The following is a 20175-nucleotide window of genomic DNA, read 5'->3' on the forward strand; positions in this document are numbered from 1 at the left end:
AAGTTCGTTTTGTCTGATATAAGAATAGCTACTCCTGCTCACTTTTGGTGTTCATTTGTGTGGAACATCTTTTTCCACCACTTTACCTAAAGTTTATGTGAGTCCCTATGTGTTAGCTGAATCTCCTTAAGACAACAGAAACTTGGTTGGTGAATTCTTATCCATTCTGCCATTCTGTTTCTTAAGTGGAACATTTAGGACATTTACATTCAGCATTAGTATTGAGCTGTGTGGTACTATTCTATTCATTGTGCTGTTTGTTGTCTGAATACCTTGGGTTTTTTATTTTTTATTTTTTTACTGTGTTATCATTATATAAGTCTTGTGAGATTTAAAGAGGTTCTATTTTGAGGATTTGTTTTAAGATTTCGTGCTCCTTTTAGCAGTTCTTGTAGTGCTGGCTAGGTGGTGGCAAATTCTCTCAGCATTTGTTTACCGGGAAAAAGACTGTTATCATTCCTTCATTTATGAAGCTTAGTTTCACTGGATATGAAATTCTTGGCTAATTATTGTTTTGTTTAAGGAGGCTAAAGATAGGACCCAGGTCCCTTCTAGCTCATAGAGTTTCTGCTGAGAAATCTGCTATTAATCTGATAGATTTTCCTTTATAGGTTACCTAATGCTTTTGCCTCATAGCTCTTAAGATTCTTCCTTTGTCTTGACTTTAGATAACCTGATGACTATGTGCCTAGGCGATGATCTTTTTGCAATGCATTTCCCAGGTGTCCTTTGAGCTTCTTGTATTTGGATGTCTAGATCTCTAGCAAGGCTGGGAAAGTTTTCCTCAATTATTCCCTCAAATATGTTTTCCAAACTTTTATATTTCTCTTCTGAGTAAACCAATTATTCTTAGATTTGGATGTTTAACATAGTTCCAAACTTCTTGAAGGCCGTGTTCTTTTTTTTTTTTTTTTTTTTTTTTTTTTTTGAGACAAGTCTCCCTTTGCCTCCTAGGCTGGAGTGCAGTGGCACACTCTGGGCTCACTATAAGATCCTTCTGCCAGGTTCATGCCATTCTCCTGCCTCAGCCTCCCCAGTATCTGTGACTACAGGTGCCCGCCACCACGCCCGGCTAATTTTTTGTATTTTTAAATAGAGACGGAGTTTCACCGTGTTAGCCAGGATGGTCTCGATCTCCCGACCTCGTGATCCACTCACCTTGGCCTCCCAAAGGGCTGGGATTACAGGCCTGACAGTTTTTTTAATTCATTTTTTCCTTGTCTTTGTTGGAGTGGGTTAATTCAAAACGCTTGTCTTCAAGCTCTGAAGTTCTTTCTTCTGCTTTTTTGATTCTCTTGCTGAGACTTTCAAGTGAATTTTGCATTTCTCTAATTGTATCTTTGATTTCCAGAAGTTGTGATTTTTTTTTGTTTATGCTATCTATTTCACTGAAGAATTTTCCTTTCTTTTTTTCCATTCTATTTATTTATTTATTTGACAATTTCTAAAGACTTTTATTAACAGGTGCTTGCAGTTTGTTGTCTTTTTTGAAAAAATCACCAAGTTGTAAGCTTTTACTACAAATTAAAAATGAAGTTCTTAAAAATCTCAACACTCCCTGTACCGTTGCCCATAGTGCTGGGCTTGGTGTTGGTAATGCTGAGTGGGGGGACAGAGGGGCGGGGTCGACTGTGGGAATGGTGTGGGAGGGGTGGCGGGTGGGTGCTGGGTCTCTGCCTTGCTGCTCATAGTTGCCATGATGGTGACTGGGGTCGGCTGCAGCAGCTGTGGTTCCTCCCTGGGTGTGTTGGTAACTAGACCAGCGGCAGCAGTGGGGCTGCTCAGGGCTCTCTGAGGTCCAATCTACACTCCTACTACTGACCAAACTCTATTTATTTAATTATTTTTATCATACTTTAAGTTCTGGGATACATGTTCAGAACGTGCAGGTTTGTTACATAGGTATACACATGCCATGGTGGTTTGCTGCACCCATCAATCCATCATCTACATTAGATATTTCTCCTAATGCTATCCTTCCCCTAGCCCTCTCCACCCGCAACAGGTTCTAGTGTGTGATGTTTCTCTCCCTGTGTCCATGTATTCTTGTTGTTCAGCTCCCACTTATGAGTGAGAACATGCAGTGTTTGGTTTTCTGTTCCTGTCTTAGTTTGCTGAGAATAATGGTTTCCAGCTTCATCTATGTCTCTGCAAAGGACATAAACTCATCCTTTTTATAGCTGCATAGTATTCCATGATGTATATGTGTCACATTTTCTTTATCCAGTCTATCATTGATGGACATTTGGGTTGGTTCCAAGTCTGCTATTGTGAATAGTGCTGCAATAAACATACATGTGCATGTGTACAATCACACATTATAGTAGAATGATTTATAATCCTTTGGGTATGTACCCAATAATGGGATTGCTGGGTCAAATGGTATTTCTGGTTCTAGATCCTGGAGGAATCGCCACACTGTCTTCCACAATGGTCGAACAAATTTATGCTCCCACCAGCAGTGTAAAAGCATTCCTATTTCTCTACATCCTCTTCAGCATCTGTTGTTTCCTGGCTTTTTAATGATCGCCATTCTAACTGGAGTAAGATGGTATCTCATTGTGGTTTTCATTTGCATTTCCGTAATGACCAGTGATGATGAGCTTTTTTTCATATGTTTGTTGGCTGCATAAATGCCTTCTTTTGAGAAGTGTCTGTTCATATCCTTCACCCACTTTTGATAGGGTTGGTTTTTTTCTTATATATTTAAGTTATTTGTAGATTCTGAATATTAGCCCTTTGTCAGATGGATAGTTTGCAAAAGTTTTCTCCCCTTCTGTAGGTTACCTGTTCATTCTAATGATAGTTTCTTTTGCTGTGCAGAAGCTCTTTAGTTTAGTTAGATACCATTTGTCAATTTTGGGTTTTGTTGCCATTGCTTTTGGTGTTTTAGTCATGAAGTCTTTGCCCATGCCTATGTCCTGAATGGTATTGCCTAGGTTTTCTTCTAGGGTTTTTATGGTTTTATGTCTTATGTTTTAGTCTTTATTCCATTTTGAGTTAACTTTTGTATGAGGTATAAGGAAGGGTTCCAGTTTCAGTCTTCTGCATATGGCTAGCCAGTTTTCCAAAAACCATTTATTAAATAGGGAATTATTTCCTCATTGCTTGTTTTTGTCAGGTTGGTCAAAGATCAGATGGTTGTAGATATGTGGCATTATTTCTGAGGCCTCTGTTCTGTTCCATTAGTCTATATATCTGTTTTGGTACCAATACCATGCTGTTTTGGTTACTTTAGCCTTGTAGTATAGTTTTAAGTCAGGAATTGTGATGCCTCCAGCTTTGTTCTTTTTGCTTAGGATTGTCTTGGCTATACGGGCTCCTTTTGGTTCCATATGAAATTTTAAGTAGTTTTTTTCTAATTCTGTGAAGAAAGTCAATGGTAGCTTGATGGGAATAGCATTGAATCTATAAATTACTTTGGGCAGTATGGCCTTTTTCACAATATTGATTCTTCCTATCCATGAGCATGAAATGTTGTTCCATTTGTTTGTATCCTCTCATATTTCCTTGAGCAATGGTTTGTAGTTCTGTTTGAAGAGGTCCTTCACATCCCTTGTAAGTTGTATTCCTAGGTATTTTATTCTCTTTGTAGCCATTGTGAATGGGAGTTCACTCATGATTTGGCTCTCTGTATGCCTATTATTGGCGTATAGGAATGCTTGTGAATTTTACATGTTGATTTTGTATTTTGAGACTTTGCTGAAGTTGCTTATCAGCTAAGGAGATTTTGGGCTGAGATGATGGGGTTTTCTAAATATACAATCATGTCATCTGCAAACAGAGAAAATTTGACTTCCTGTCTTCCTATCTGAATACCCTTTATTTCTTTCTCTTGCCTGATTGCGCTGGCCAGAACTTCCAGTACTATGTTGAATAGGAATCGTGAGAGAGGGCATCCTTGTCTTGTGCTGGTTTTCAAAGAGAATGCTTCCAGCTTTTGCCCATTCAGTATGATATAGGCCGTGGGTTTGTCATAAATAGCTCTTATTATTTTGAGATATGTCCCATCAATACCTAGTTTATTGAGAGTTTTTAGCATGAAGGGCTGTTGAATTTTATCAAAGGCCTTTTCTGCCTCTATTGAGATAATCATGTGGTTTTTGTCATTGGTTCCATTTATGTGATGGATTACGTTATTGATTTGCATATGTTGAACCAGTCTTGCATCCCAGGGATGAAGCCGACTTGATTGTGGTGGATAAGCTTTTTGATGTGCTGCTGGATTTGGTTTGCCAGTAATTTATTAAGGATTTTTGCATTGATGTTCATCAGGGATATTGGCCTGAAATTTTCTTTTTTTGTTGTTTCTCTGCCAGGTTTTAGTATCAGGATGATGCTGGCCTCATAAAATGAGTTAGGGAGGATTCCCTCTTTTTCTATTGATTGGAATAGTTTCAGAAAGAATAGTACCAGCTCTTCTTTGTACCTTTGGTAGAATTTGACCATGAATCCATCTGGTCCTGGGCTTTTTTATTTTATTTTTTTTTTTTTTTGGTTGGTAGGCTACTAATTATTGCCTCAATTTCAGAACTTCTTATTGGTCTATTCAGGGATTCGACTTCTTCCTGGTTTAGTCTTGGGAGGATGTATGTATCCAGGAATTTATCCATTTCTTCTAGATTTTCTAGTTTATTTGCATAGAGGTGTTTATAGTATTCTCTGATGGTAGTTTGTATTTCTTTGGGATCAGTGGTGATGAATTCAGCCTTTCCTTGGGCGGGGCTTGCTTCCTCTCATGTGAGGCATGGGGTGTGGTTCCCAGTCCAATGGAGTTATATTCCCAGGGGGATTATGGCTGCCTCTGCTTATTCATACAGATTGTCAGGAAAGTGGGGGAAAGCCAGCAGTCACAGACCTCACCCTGCTCCCAGCAGCCTGCAGTCCTAAAAGTTGGTCTCACTCCCACAGCACCGAGTCTATTTCCAGGCAACCAGTGCCCAGAGCTGAGAATCGACCCCAGACCAGGAACCTCCCAGTTGAAAAAGCAAGCAGACACAGTTTTTCAATGTCTCAGGGAGCCTGCAGCGATGATCCATTCCTTCAAAAGGTGTGTGGATTCTCTCAGCTTTCCTGGTACATTCTTGCAGTAGTTCTTGGAGAAAAAATTGGGGATGTGAGCCTCCACATGCTGCTCTGTCCTTCCAAGTGGGAGCTGCAAGTCTAGTGCTGCCTCCTATCTGCCATCTTAATCTGCTATCCCCAAATATGTTAAAATCAAAGAAATTAAAAAAAAAATACAAACCATGCCAGCATTAAACAACAACAACAACAACAACAACAACAACAACAACAACAAGATGTGTGAGCTATGTTAATATTAGACAAAGTCGATTTCAGAGCAAAGAGTATTACCATGGGTTAAAAGGGTCAATTTATCAGAAGGACATGACAATCCTAAATGTTTATGTGCCTAAAAATTAAGAAAATGCATGGGTCAAAAAATGATAGAATTACAATGAGAAACAGACAAATCCATAATTATGGTTGGAGATTTCAAGATTCAGTCTCAATGACTGACAGGACAGAGAGAAAATCAGTAAGGATATAAAAGAGGTGAACAACAATATTCTGCTTGCCCTAATTGACATTTATGGAACACCCCACTGTACAACAGCAGATTACACATTATTTTTAAGGGCACCCAAAGCATTTACCAAGATAGACCATATTCTAAGCCACAGAGTAAGTCTCAACAAATCTAAAAATCTTTAAAATTATGCAACGTATGTTCTTTGACCACAATATGATTAAATTCCAAATGAGTAACCATATATGTGGAAAATCCCCAAATATTTGAAACTAAATAAGATATGCCTAAATAACCCGTGGATCAAACAAAATCAAAAGAGAAGTTTTAAAGCATGTTAAACTGATTGAAAAGATAAATTTGGGCCAATATTTGCCTCCAGAGACATGACCGTAATTATTTGCTTTGGAATGACCATGTTTACATTTGCCTTTCCATTTATTTAGTTGTTCTGCATCAGTCTTTCAGGTGTTGCTTCCTCTGTCTGGCCACACTACTAATACTGCTGGCAACAGTAGAAGGTTTGTGGAGTACTGAGGGACTGTGAAAAATAAAAAGGATTCAGCCATGACATGAGTCATGAACTCATTAAACATGTATTAATAGACATTTTGTTCATAAAATGATGGATTTTTGCAGCTTCTGTTTAAAAAATCTCTCAATGTCATTTCCTGAGATGATATGTATCTCATTTTAAATTCTTATCACAGCAGTTGAGCTGTTTAGACTTATTTTAATTATGGAGTATGACTTGTATTGGTGATTATGTTCTACAGATTTTATATATATATATATACACACACACACATACACACACACACAGACATACACACATATATATATAAAAATTTGACCTTTTAATTTTCTATTCATTCCCATTACATACTAAAGAATGATAATATTTTGTGACTGACACCTGGGCATTGTCACATCTGTTTTTATTCTCAGCAATAAAAATACATCATTTATGTGCAAACTATACCGATATTTTTTCAAATTTTCTCTGTGATTTACATGATTAACTTATTTAATGAGGTAGAAAGAAGGTCTCTTGAATGGTGCTTAGTCGCAAACAATGTGTGACTGGATAAACAGCAACTGTGCATCCATCTCCCTGACTTCCTGTTATTATCTACCAGCAGGAATAAATTAAAAACTTAATTCCATTGTTACATTAATGTGTACACATTTTTACAGTGTGTCACCACCTGTAACAAACTTGATGCTTAGGTGTCTGGATTACCTTTACTTAATTGGCTATAATAATATTTAAATAAGATTTATTAAAATCATAAAGTTGCATACTTGTAAAAATCATAAATTACAATATCATTAAGGTAAACACAAAAATATGCAATTATGTTTCATTTTAACAAAATGAAGAAGCAGATGCCAAACCGAAAAGGAACTAGTAAGTTTTGGAAGACCATCCACTTTTACGGTACTTATCATACCACATTTTAAATATCTATTTTATTTTCTTTAAAAAAATTTTTATTAATGAGTAGTGGATATACATCATGATAATTTAATACAGTCATATAATGTATAAAGGTCATATTAGTTAAACTTGGGATATCCATCACTTTTTAAAAATTATACTTTAAGTTGTAGGATACATGTGCAGAACGTGCAAGTTTGTTACATAGGTATACACACGCCATGGTGGTTTGCTGCACCCATCAACCCATCATGTACGTTAGGTATTTCTCCTAAAGCTGTCCCTCCCTTAGCCCAAGGGATATCCACCATTTTAAATATTTGTCCTTTCTTTGTGCTAATAACATTTAAATTATTTTATTCTAGCTATTTTGAAATGTATTATAAAACATTGTAAACTATAGTCACCCCACTAATATATCAAACACTAGGTCTTATTTCTTTTATCAAACTGTATATTTGGACCATTAACCACCTTCTCTTCATGCTACCCTTTCCAGCCTCTGGTAGTCACCAATCTTCATGAGATCCACTCTTTTAGCTCCCATATATGAGTGAGAGCTCTGGCAGAAACTGACCTGGCTAAGTTATATACCTTCAATACAAAGTTCAGTTTCAGATGTTGAGTAAGTTGTAAGCAAATACCTATTTGATGAATTTGATGAATACCTGAATTGATGAATAAAGTAATAACTACATATGTATAGTTATATATGCTTACATGATAAACTAATACTGTATGCATTATGTAATAAACTAATACTATATACGTAATATTTACATATGCTGTTATAAATATAATATATAGTTTTATATACTGTTATAGTACTGGAATAAATCAAGTCAATAAGTTTGGAAATGCCAATAGATTGCTTTTACAATTTGAGTGTATTCATTAATCTCTTTTTCTATAAAAATTTTGGTCAATAGCTACATGGATAGAAAATGTTTATTTTTTCAATAATTTGTGGTTCTTTTGAGAATTATGTAAGCTTTCAAATTTATGTTTACATTGTTCATGTTGTATAAATGACATAATTACTCTATAACTCTTGATTTCTTTATGTTTTTAGCATATTTAACTTATAAACTAAAGACTTCACAAAATTTATTTCTTTTTTGTTTGTTTTTTTGTTTTGTTTTTGGACTTTTAGATTTAGGGGTTCATGTGCAAATTTGTTCTATAGGTAAACTGCATGTCACTGGGGTTTGGTGTATATATTATTTCATCATCCAGGTAACAAGCATAGTACCCAATAGGTAGTTTTTCTAATCCTCTCCCTCCTCCTACCCTTCACCCTCAAAGAGGTCCCAGCATCTGTTGTTCCCATCTTTGTGTCCATGTGTTCTCATTTATTAGTTCCCATAAGTGAGAACATGCAGTATTTGGTTTTTCGTTCCTTTGTTAGTTTGCCTGGGATAATGACCCCCAGCTTCATCCATGTTGCTGCAAAGGACATGATTTCGGTTTTTGTTTGTTTGTTTGTTTGTTTGTTTTTTAAATAGCTACATAGTGTTCCATGGTGTATATGTACCACATTTTCTTTATCTAGTCTACTGTTGATGGGCATCTAGGTTGAGTTCATGTCTTTGCTATTGTGAATAATGCTGCAATGAACATACAGATGCATGTTCCTTTAGGATAGAACAGTATATAGTCCTTTGAGTTTATACCCAGTAATAAGATTACTGGGTCATATGATAATTTCGTTTTAAGTTCTTTGAGGAATCACCACACTGCTTTCCACAATGGCTGAACTAATTTATATTCCCATCAGTGGTATAAGCATTCCCTTTTCTCTGCAATCTTGCCAGCATCTGTTAATTTTTGACTTTTTAATAGTCATCATTATGACTAGCATGAGATGGTATCTCATTGTGGTATTGATTTGCATTTCTCTAGTGATTAATAATGTTCAGTATTTTTTAATGTTCTTTTTGGCCACATGAATGTCTTCTTTTGGTAAGTGTCTATTCATGTTCTTTGCCCACTTCTTAATGCGGTTGTATTTTTCTTGTACATTTGTTTAAGTTTCTTAGGAATTCTAGATACTAGACCTTTGTTGGATGCATAGTTTATAAATATTGTCTCCCATTCTGTAGGTTGTCTGTTTATTGATAGTTTGTTTTGCTGTGCAGAAACTCTTCAGTTGAATTAGATGCCATTTATCAATTTTTGTTTTTGTTGCAATTGATTTTGGACTCCTTGTCATAAAATCTTTGCCAGTCCCTATGTCCAGAATAGTATTTCCTATGTTATCTTTCAGGAGTTTTATAGTTTTAGGTTTTACACATTTAAGTTTTAATTCATCTTGAATTGATTTTTATATATGGTATAAGGAAGGGGTCAGTTTCAATCCTTTCCCCATTGCTTATTTTTATCCCAGCATATTATTGAATAGGGTGTCCTTTCCCCATTGCTTATTTTTGTCAGCTTTTTCTAAGATCTGATGGTTGTAGGTGATCTGTTTTGTTGCATTGGTCTACGTGTCTGTTTTTGTTTGTTTGTTTTTACCAGTACCATGCTGTTTTGGTTACTATACCATTGTATTATAGTTTGAAGTCGGGTGACATGATGCCTCCAGCTCTGTTCCTTTTGCTTAGGAATGCCTTGGCTATTTGGCTCTTTTTGGTTCCATATGAATTTTAAAATAGTTTTGTCTAATTCTGTGAAGAATGTCATTGGTAGTTTGGTAGGAATCGCATTGAATCCATAAATTGCTTTGGGCAGTGCGGCCATTTTAATTATATTGATTTTTCTTATCCATGAGCATATAATGTTTTTCCATTTGTTTGTGTCATCTCTGATTTCTTTGAGCAGTGTTTGTAATTCTTGTTGTAGAGGTCATTCACCTCCCTGGTGAGCTGTATTCCTAGGTATTTTATTCTTTTGGTGGTGAGTGTGAATAGGATTGCATTCTTGAGTTGGCCCTCAGCTTGGATGTTGTGAGTGTTTAGAATTGCACATGATTTTTGTATATTAAAAAAATTTTTTTGAAGTTGTTTATCAGAGCAAAGAGCTTGGGGGTAGAGACTATGAGGTTTCCTAGCTATAGAATCATGTCTGCAAACATGAATAGACTGAATTCCTCTCTTCCTATTTGGATACCTTTTACTTCTTTCTCTTGCCTGATTGCTCTGTCGGGGACTTGCAGTGCTATGTTGAATAGTATTGATGAGAGAGGTTATCGTTGTCTTGTTGTGGTTCTCAAGCAGAATGCTTCCAGCTTTTGCCCATTCAGAATGATATTGACTGTGGGTTTGTCATACATGGCTTTTAGTATTTTGAAGTATGTTCCTTCAATTTCTAGTTTCTTGCGGGCTCTTAACATGAAGAGATGTTGAATTTTATCAAGTCTTATCTGCACATATTGAGATAATCATCTGTTTTTATTTATTCTTTTTTATGTAAAATTCACATCTCAATGGCATATTAACTTTTCTTTAAAATAAATCAAAGTGTCAAAATCTAACGGTTGTTTATTAAGTGATAATGGTTAGCATTGAAAATTCAAAAAGTTGGCCGGGCGCGGTGGCTCAAGCCTGTAATCCCAGCACTTTGGGAGGCCGAGGCGGGCGGATCACAAGGTCAGGAGATCAAGACCACAGTGAAACCCCGTCTCTACTAAAAATACAAAAAATTAGCCGGGCGCGGTGGCGGGCGCCTGTAGTCCCAGCTACTCAGGAGGCTGAGGCAGGAGAATGGCGGGAACCCGGGAGGCGGAGCTTGCAGTGAGCCGAGATCGCGCCACTGCACTCCAGCCTGGGCAACAGCGTGAGACTCCGTCTCAAAAAAAAAAAAAAAAAAAAAGAAAATTCAAAAAGTTGATTTTAACTATAAATTAGTAGTAACATTTTTCTTGAAATAACAATACAAAGAATGTTAATTTAGCTCTATAGAAAATGTTACAGGTAGAGTAGAACAAGTTAATGGTTCTCAAAGTTTATTTGATAGGTTCTACTTTTTCTCGCTCACAAATGTTGTAGATAATTTTAGATGTCACAAAACCAAGATTTGATATACATATTAATGTTTTTAGCTCTGAAATAGTGGATAGTAGAGAAAGCTGCCATACCTTAATTAATTTTTTCTTGTGTAATCACAATGATTGCACTCATTTGGAATTACTAATAAGCCTGAACTAAGTTTGGCAGAAATTTAGATATTTTCAAGCGTATAGATTTTAGGGATTTTTTTTTAATGCTTTAAGGAATGTTCAACATATGGGAAGGAAATTAAATTATTTTGTCTCAGCATTAAAATTGTTTAAATACCCACCAAAGATACTGTTTTATAGTGCTATTGTATGTTTAAGAACTATTATAGTAGTATATTTTATAACCATGATAGCAACAAACAGAAATGAAGAGCTACTTATAGAGCAAGTGATAAACACAGATCAAATGGGTTTTATGAGCAACAGAGTAGGTTATTACCATCCAAGGCTATTTACGGTAATGACAAAAGGAACCAATGTAAAAGATGCAAATTTATTCCTAAATACAGGTACTGAAAAACCTTCTGAATGAATTAACTAGATTTGTTTTTCATTTCCACATTACAGAACACAGTTCTTTTGGAAGTATTTATTTGCTGGAGTTATTGACTCCTGGAAAAGAAAAAATATCAATGGTAAGAATTTTCTTTTCTAGAAGCTATGTCCCCCAATTTTTTATGTGTGTTTGTTTCTTTTTATGGCAATCCTAGGTGTTCAAAAAGCACTAACTGAAAGTTTAATGAATTAGATTTTAAAATTGTATGCCTTTATTTTTCTACAAATTGTTTTAGGCAATTTACAAAAAAGCACATATATACAAATTATTAACAACAAGATAAAAATCTAATTAAAATGAGGACCCAATACTAGATTGATTCTTGTGTAGAAAAGATGGAGGAAAAAAAAAACATAAATGTAGAGACCATGAGATATACCAGATTAAATATAATTATCTGGAAATTTCATTCTGAGTTTAGGGATGGTCATGAGGAAAAAGGACACTGATTAAAAAAAAAACCTAGTTGGTTGAATTAAAAAAACAATGGGTGTATACACATGCATGTATACATAGCATTTCCTCAGAAAATTGAAATGAATTAGCAGGAAGTATAATATATTGTTCTGAAGGGTGATCCTTTTGATGATTCTTTTTTTCTGGCACTAATACAATTTTGTTTTATTTTGTTTTGCTTTTCCCCACATCAAGTGGACAGAAGACAGAGCCAAAAAACAAGATGCAGCATCTTCTGGGGTGGTAGAAAACTATACAGAGGAGGTTCTAGGAGCAAACTTGGAGTTTAAGTGTCAAGGAAAGCTTTGTGGAGGGTGGAGCACCTGTGTTGAGTATTAAGAACAAACAAAGATGCCAGACAAGGGTGTCTCAAGATGGCAGGGCATACAAAGGAGAGGAATTAGCACCAACAAAGGCCTCAAGATAAGAAGGGACAGGAGCTGAGCAAGGAAAGAGAATATTTTTAGTGCAACTGCAGAGCACAATGTGAGGAAAAAGGTAGTCAGGGCCAATCTTCAAGGGTGTTGTAAGAACTTGATTTTATACAACAGGAAAAGGAAACCCCAGTTGGAATTTAACCAAGGAACTGAATAATTCTATTAGGCAAAAGAAATCCCATTTTAGTCTTAAAATGAGGAATGGATTTGAAATTAATGCAATTCAGAAAAACTCAGAGGAACACTTGGAAGTAATCTGGGAGAGAGATAATGGCAGGGGCTGTATCGATGAAGCTTCTCTCTTTGCCTATATGTTACTTCTCAAAACTACAGATTTATCTCTTGGCATTGCTCTCTCCACTCATTCACTCAATCATTCATTCAACTAATATTTACTTTTCTCCTTTTATGTGCCAAATACTATTCTAAATCCTGAAGATACAGCAAAACAAAGGATAAGGAAAACAAAGTCTGCTCTCATGGGGGTTAAATTCTTACACTACAACTTCCCCACACTTTATAAAAGTGCTTCAAGCATTAGTTATTCCAGGACAATCTGCACAGAACCCAAAGGGATATATGATATTGAGATGGGCAGATTATCTTGGGTTATCTAAGTGTGGTCAATCAAATCACATGAACCCTGAAAAGTGGAGAACTTTTCCCAGCTGTGGTCAGAAAAAGATATGAGACAATGGAAGAAAGATCCAAAAAATAGCAGCTTAAGGAGTATTCCTGCTGCTAGTTCTGAGATAGAGGGGCAGCGCTAACCTGCTGGTGTCCTCCCCATGCAGTTTTCCCCTGTGAGTTTTCTGTTTTGCTCCTTCTCCTCCAAACTGAGATGTGGAAATGACTCCCCGGTCTTCCTTGTGCCAGGGAGCTGTGCTGTACCTTGTCTGTATAAGATGTCTCCTTATTCTGCCCAGATGACTCAGTTAGAGTAAGCTGTTTATTTTTGATCAAGATACTGATTAATCAAATGAATTCAGGTAAGAAACACAAGGACAGAGAGAAGACTTCTGTCCAATCCTCTCTCTCATGTCATTCCAGAGGCCTAAGTATATTGCTGCCCACTATGACTGTATCCTTATAATAAATACTCCCTTTTGATCAGCTCCTTTAAAAAAGTATTACTTGCAACTAAACGCATACTGCCTAATATAGCAATAATTCTTTTAAATCTAGGGATTGATATGTCATTGATGTAAGAGTTTGAAGCAATGTGTCAAAAAGTCCTGTGAAGAATCAGGAAATGGAATTGATAGGCTTCAGAGAAATAAAACATCAATAATGCCCACAGATTGATTTTGGAAGTCTGAGGTCCTTTAACATAATTATTCCTTTTTTTGATCTAACAACATAAACATTAGGATAGCAGTTATATGACTAATAAGTATTTATTAGAAAATAATCTGAAAATACCATGTCACTTTTTTTTGCTATTAAGTACTTATGTGTGAATAAGTGTCAGAAGATGATTGCTTATCAATAGTGTATAAATTCAGAGTCAGGAATCATGGTGATGCCAATCAACTACAGACTGTCCACATGGTTTGTGGAGATAGTGGAACCTTTGCTTTCTGAAATTTTGTTTCATGCACAATATTATTTAAAATATTGCATAAATTTACCCTCAAACTATGTGTATTAAGTGTATAGGAAACATAAGTGAATTTCATGTTTAGATGACAATCCTATTCCTAAGATATCTCATTAGGTACATACAAATATTCTTTTTTTGTTTGCTTATACTTTAAGTTCTAGGGTACATGTGCACAATGTGCAGATACATACAAATATTCTAAGATCAGAAAAATTTTAAATCCTAAACACTTCTGGTCCCAAGAGTTTTGCATAAAGGACACTCAGCCAGTATATCACTTTCCCTTATCTCTTCAGACTTCCTTCTTCATATAAACAGAAACCTTCTCTTCAATAACACTCATCCCTATTTCCAGATTTTATCATTTATACAGCTAAACCTGTTTTCACAATGACTTGATTTACCATTTCAGCAAATCTTGTTTTTTTGTAAAATTTTATGAATTTGGCTATTTCGATTATTATAATATTACAATTTTTTGAAGGTAATGTTTCCTAGAAAGGCATTCCATCTATGACTTTTCTTTTTTCTTTTCTTTTTTTTTGGACAGAGGGAGTCTCGCTCTGTACTTAGGCTGGAGTGCTGTGGCTCTATCTCGGCTCACTGCAACCTCTGCCACCCGGGTTCAAGCGATTCTCCTGCCTCAGCCTCCCAAGTAGCTGGGACTACAGGCGCATGCCACCACGTCCAGCTAATTTTTGTATTTTTTTTTTTTTTTTTTTTTTTTAGGAGAGACGGGGTTTCACCATGTTGGCCAGGATGGTCTTGATCTTTTGACCTTGTGATCCATCCACCTCGGCCTCCCAAAGTGCTGGTATTGCAGGCGTGCATCTATGACTTTCATTCAGGAGAGTTGATATCTTATTGTAATATTTAAGTTTCTTATAAGTGATTGAATAATTAGATTGGGGGAAGAAAAGAGGACCTTTTTATATTGGAATAGCACAAATTAATTTTTATATATCACTTTTCCTAACATAATATAGTGAGGCATAGCATACCCAGTGATGCCCTCAGAAAACTTGTTAACTAAGACGCATGACTAGAAATCAATTTTTTTTTTTTTTTTTTTTTTTTTAGACAGAATCTTGCTCTGTAGCCAGACTGGAGTGCAGTAGTACTATCTCGGCTCATTGCAACCTCTGCCTCCCGGGTTCAAGCGATTCTCCTGCCTCATTCGCCCGAGTAGCTGGGACTACAGGCGCCCGCCACCACGCCCAGCTAATTTTTTGTATTTTTAGTAGAGACAGGGTTTCACTGTGTTAGCCGGGATGGTCTCTATCTCCTGACCTTGTGATCTGCCTGCCTCGGCCTCCCAAAGTGCTGGGATTACAGGCGTGAGCCACGGTGCCCGGCAAATCAAAGTATTTTTAAAGTAATGTGAACCTGGAAAGTTTCAGCTTGTTCTATGGATCCGCCTAATGGATAATGTATATTTAAAACTGTGTATTCAAAATGCTAAAATTACAGATGTAAGGTATTAATATTGCCTAAACTATAAAGCCAGTAAAAAAGAAATGCCTGATGTGTTTTAAATGTAAAAAATTAAAACTTGTCTTCAGTATGTGTTTCATGTAATTTCTATATTCTAGTAACAAGTCAAAAAAGAAGAACAACATTAAAAAGTAAATGTCTGGGTTAGTATTTACATGTGTGTGTTTTTCAATCATCTGTTAAATAGACATACTCTCCATCCTCTTGGTAATTTGTAATGTCATTATTATATCTATATGCTACAGTATATGACAGAGAAAGTGGAATGTGATTTACAGGTAGAGAGATCAAAGAATATTTCAGAAGTGAGGTGATATGATTTAACTGAAGAGTGACAGATGATTACACCTCGCCTCAAGCCACCTGTGATATTAAAAATAAATTAAATCCCTCAGAAGAAAAGCAAAGCCATTCAGTTTCCACACCCGTCTGTAAGCTTGATGTTTATTACTTTTAGACTAGCAGCTTAGAGAAATATCCTTACATAGATTGATTATTTCAAAGTTTGAATGAAAAGTCCTTCATGAGGGGGGCCAGTGCAATATTCTCAAATATGCTGAATCCTAGAATTCCTAGTCTTTCCACAATCCCTATCTTGGGTGTATGACTTTCATTATTTATACAAAAGTGAAAACTGCCTTTATTTGGTTATACCTGCCAATCTTGCAAATTTATAGGTAATTTTTATTCTAAAAATGTATATGAGAAATAGTACTTTATCAAGTACATGAAAAGGAGAGATTACTTAATTTATCTATGCAGTTTATGTAGAACTTGCATATACATTAGACTTTGTCCAGACCTAATGTGCTTACCAAAAGAGGGGTAAAACAAGAACACTGATGATGTTTCCAAACTTGCTGGTTCCCCCCACCCTGAAATCAGGCACAATTTCCACAACCAATTTTAGAAAAGTGCAGAACATTACATGAAGACTACTGAGAAAAAATGTATAATTTTTATAGTTTTGCCAAGTTTAAGACTCACTATAGAGGTAAATTGGTCATTTGCATATGTTGATTACTCTAAAGAGGTTATGCAGTTCTCAATATTTTTTGTAGAGTTCCTTTAAGCAGGGGATCAAACTGTTTAGAAACCTATTAGAAATAAGATACAGCACTCATTTTTTTTTTTTTCTGGGAAAGGAACAATAACGGCATTCAACAGGTTCAATTCAACTAAAACGTAATAGATCAACTACTGTTCTAGGAATGGGGGAAGGAGACTTAATCAAGACATAGATGTCTCACTCACAAAGAGGTCACAGAATAGAGGCAAAGCAACCATACTGGTTATGCATTGCCACACAAGGATGGTAACGAACACACTGCAGGTGAGCATTTGGTCAAGGATGGCCACTGCTGAGATGACAAGGGCAACATGGCTGTGTTCCATGTGTCCTTCATCCTCCAGCAGGCTCCTCTGGGCAGGTTCTCCAGGCAATGGCAAAAGGCAAGAGCAAAGAAGCCTCAATTTAGAAGCTCATTTCAAGCCTCTGCTTACTTCACATTTGCTAACATCCCACTGGCTAAAGTTAGTCACATGGTCAAGCTCAGTGTCACAATGGCCAGACACCATGAGGGAATATCGTTCCCTTGAGAATTGGGGTCATTTTTTCCTTTGGTCTCGCACAAAAATTGTGTGCAGAAATAATTGCAGTATGGTAAGTGCAATATTAGAATTGATAAGGCAGAAAATCGAGGTAATTTCATCTAAACAACCACTGTGTTGTTACAAGAGTCATTCTGGAGCAGGTCATCTCAGAAGAACTGAGATTTCAAGATAAAGCTGCATTTTTCAGGCTCCCAGGGGAGATAAGAATATTTCACATAGTGTGACTCTGTGAAAAGAGAATCCCTGGAAAGAATATAATGAGTAAGTAGAACTCTAGGACAGCACATGACAGTATGTCAAGTACAGGTGTCAGGGACAAGGTCTAGAGAATGGCAGTTGAGGTTCTGAGGGACAGGAAACTGGGAACCACACCCTGGAGAGCCTGTAGTTGTGGTGGGCAATTCCCATTAGGGTATGTGGGAGGAGGAGGAAGAGTGAGAGGTCCAGAGGGGAATGCTTGCATAAAGGGAAGAATGGATGTACACAGGCAACCAAAGAAGTACCCAATATAAGTTCTACAGCTTCACAGTTATTTTTGAGATTCACTCCTGATCACGGTCATTTTGAATAAAATTTATCTATCTACCTACCTACCTGTCGTCTATGTATCTGATCTAATTATAGGTAAATTTCTCATGTAATTTGAGATTTACCATGCTACTCTACATAGTAATTGCATTTACCCCATGTCTTCTGCCCAGAGTTTTAATGCACATGGAAAGTACATTAAATATAAAAGCTTTCTTCTATTTTATACATATATGCTAACCACTAGATTGTGCAGAGCCAAGACAAAAACTTAATATGGTGAATTAACATCAGCAAAACCAAACCCAGAATACATACAGAATTGGGTTTTCTAGCTTGGTTTAATAAAAATGAAGTCACTGTTTGAAAATAAAGTCCATGTCAGTTCCATGAAGAATAAATTTAATGGAAAGAAGGAGATGAGGGAATGAAGGTACGGTGTAGGAATATGGAGCAATACTTGAGAAAATGGAGATTATTGAAAGGCTAGTCAAGGAGGAAATAGTGAGATTGGTGATTCAGCACTCATTGACATAGTTGCAGTCAATTTGGATTTCACTTGTAATAGTGCATTACAATTGCTTCTCAAAATCTATTCAAACATGTAGACTCATGTGCACACATCTGTGTGTATAAAAATACACACACACACGTACATGGGTACATAGACATACAATCTATGAGTGAAATAAAGGGCACAGAAAATGAATTATTTGCAAGTATATGCATGCTCTGTAAATTTTATGCATAGGGTAAAATTGGGCTGTATGTAAAAAGGATTGGATGCTTCTGTTAAAACATAAATTCTATTATATATAGACACACATAATAAGAACCTATCCATTATCTACATTGAATTTACAACCTAAATATAAAAGGACAGGATAGTTTTCAGTTTATTAATTTTATCTAAACTTGCTTCTATAAGGTTTCGTAAATACATGTGTACATGTCAGATTTTGAGGTGGAAAAATCTTAAGGCTAGATCACTAATTTATTCATTCATCTATGTAAAAAAAAAAAAAAAAAAGTATTACCCTGTGCCAAGTACCAGACAGGCAATGACAAGTAAGTCACAGTCCCACTTTTAGGAATTCACAGTGGATTAAAGACAATAAATGCAACTAAATAACGAACTGCATTTTGAGAAACAGAATACTAAGAGTAGGTTCTGGGAACTGTAGGAAGAAAGTAGTGAGTGAGTGATCATTTTTGTAGTTGTTCTTGTTATTGAGTCTGAGATTTCGCAGAGTGACAGCTGATTCTAAGAAGTGAAAGACAAGGGAGAAAAGGTCACTCCAAGGAGGGAGAAATAACTTGGGCACAAATACATATGCATTAAAGGGTATGACATATTAAAACTACTGCCAATAGCGGAGTGCAGTTGGAATAGTGGCCATGAGGAAAATCAATACAGGAGAGGGAAAGGAGTCACATGCCCCCTCCGTTTGTGGGATAGTTGAGAAAGAACAGCAGGTTCATGGAAACATATGCATGTGTGAATACCACTGACTGTCCACAAGTCATTCACAGCCTAACTCCCTGTAATTATTGATTGTATCACATTCTCCTGATGACATCAGTTTTAAAACTCCTCAGTTATGTTTGCTTTTTCTCTTTTTGACTGTTTTCTCCACTAAAGGAATTTAGTAATTGAACCCTGTTTATCCTCCTTTAAATGACTTGTGATTCAGCTCTCTAGACCAGGATCTTAAACCTGCTATTTATTTTCAGAGGTTTCTTAGTCAACTTGAGTGCAAAAATCTCAGCTGTTTGGGGGGTGGAGAGGGCAGTCTTAATTATGGTTCTTTGGTTGCAAACAACAGAAGCTAATTTCAGTTAACATAGTCCCAAAAAGGATTGATTGGAAGTAATAAACCAGACTAAGTGTTAAACACCAGACTGACATAAAGCAGGACCTGGATTGGATCCTGAAGCTGCAGCAGCAGCAATCTGTGAAAGCTCTCTGTTGGAGACTGATATTCATGAATTTTAGGCTCAGCAGCTTCCCACTAGGGAGCTCTGAATAGGGAGCTGGGGTGAGTAACCTATGAACTAGAGAGTTGTCTAACATTTTATTAACTGTAAGTAAGAAACACCAGCTGAAATGTAACTAAGTATGTAGATGAATGCATTTTCATTTTGGGCACCATATTAGTTCTGTTAGGATCCAGAAGATCTTTCCTTTGTGACATCTCTTTACTTCTTCAACCTATGAGTAAAATAAAGGGCACAGAAAATGAATTACTTGCAACCATATGCATGCTCTGTAAATTTTTTACATAAGATAAAATTGGGCTTTATGTAAAAAGGAATAGATGCTTCCATAATAGCTCTATGAGACATGAGTTAGTTTTCTGGACAATGAATTTGAATTCATGTCTGTAGTCCTTGGCCAGGTTTTCACTTCACACAGGTGTTGGGTGGTCTGTTCTTGTAAACCTCACAGCCCATTCCTTATTTCTGCTCCAGCTAAGTCTCTTCCCATCTGTGGACTTGCCTGAACATAAGCATGTGTG

General features: G+C 36.3%; 1 protein-coding gene and 1 long non-coding RNA gene across 2 annotated transcripts in view; one reads left to right on the forward strand and one right to left on the reverse strand.

Annotated features, from left to right (window-relative positions):
- Positions 1 to 15221, forward strand: part of LOC139357076 (uncharacterized) — a 32382-nt gene extending 17161 nt beyond the window's left edge. Inside the window, exons 3-4 of the long non-coding RNA XR_011609692.1 lie at positions 11536 to 11603; positions 15105 to 15221. This is a non-coding gene — a long non-coding RNA (uncharacterized lncRNA). The remainder of the gene's footprint in view (positions 1 to 11535; positions 11604 to 15104) is intronic.
- The window catches only part of LOC105492523 (dipeptidyl peptidase like 10), a 1403881-nt gene that overhangs the window by 837717 nt on the left and 545989 nt on the right, over positions 1 to 20175 (reverse strand). The gene's annotated exons all lie outside the window — the stretch shown is intronic.

Source organism: Macaca nemestrina, chromosome 11 (assembly GCF_043159975.1).
Source record: "Macaca nemestrina isolate mMacNem1 chromosome 11, mMacNem.hap1, whole genome shotgun sequence".
Lineage (NCBI taxonomy): Eukaryota > Metazoa > Chordata > Mammalia > Primates > Cercopithecidae > Macaca > Macaca nemestrina.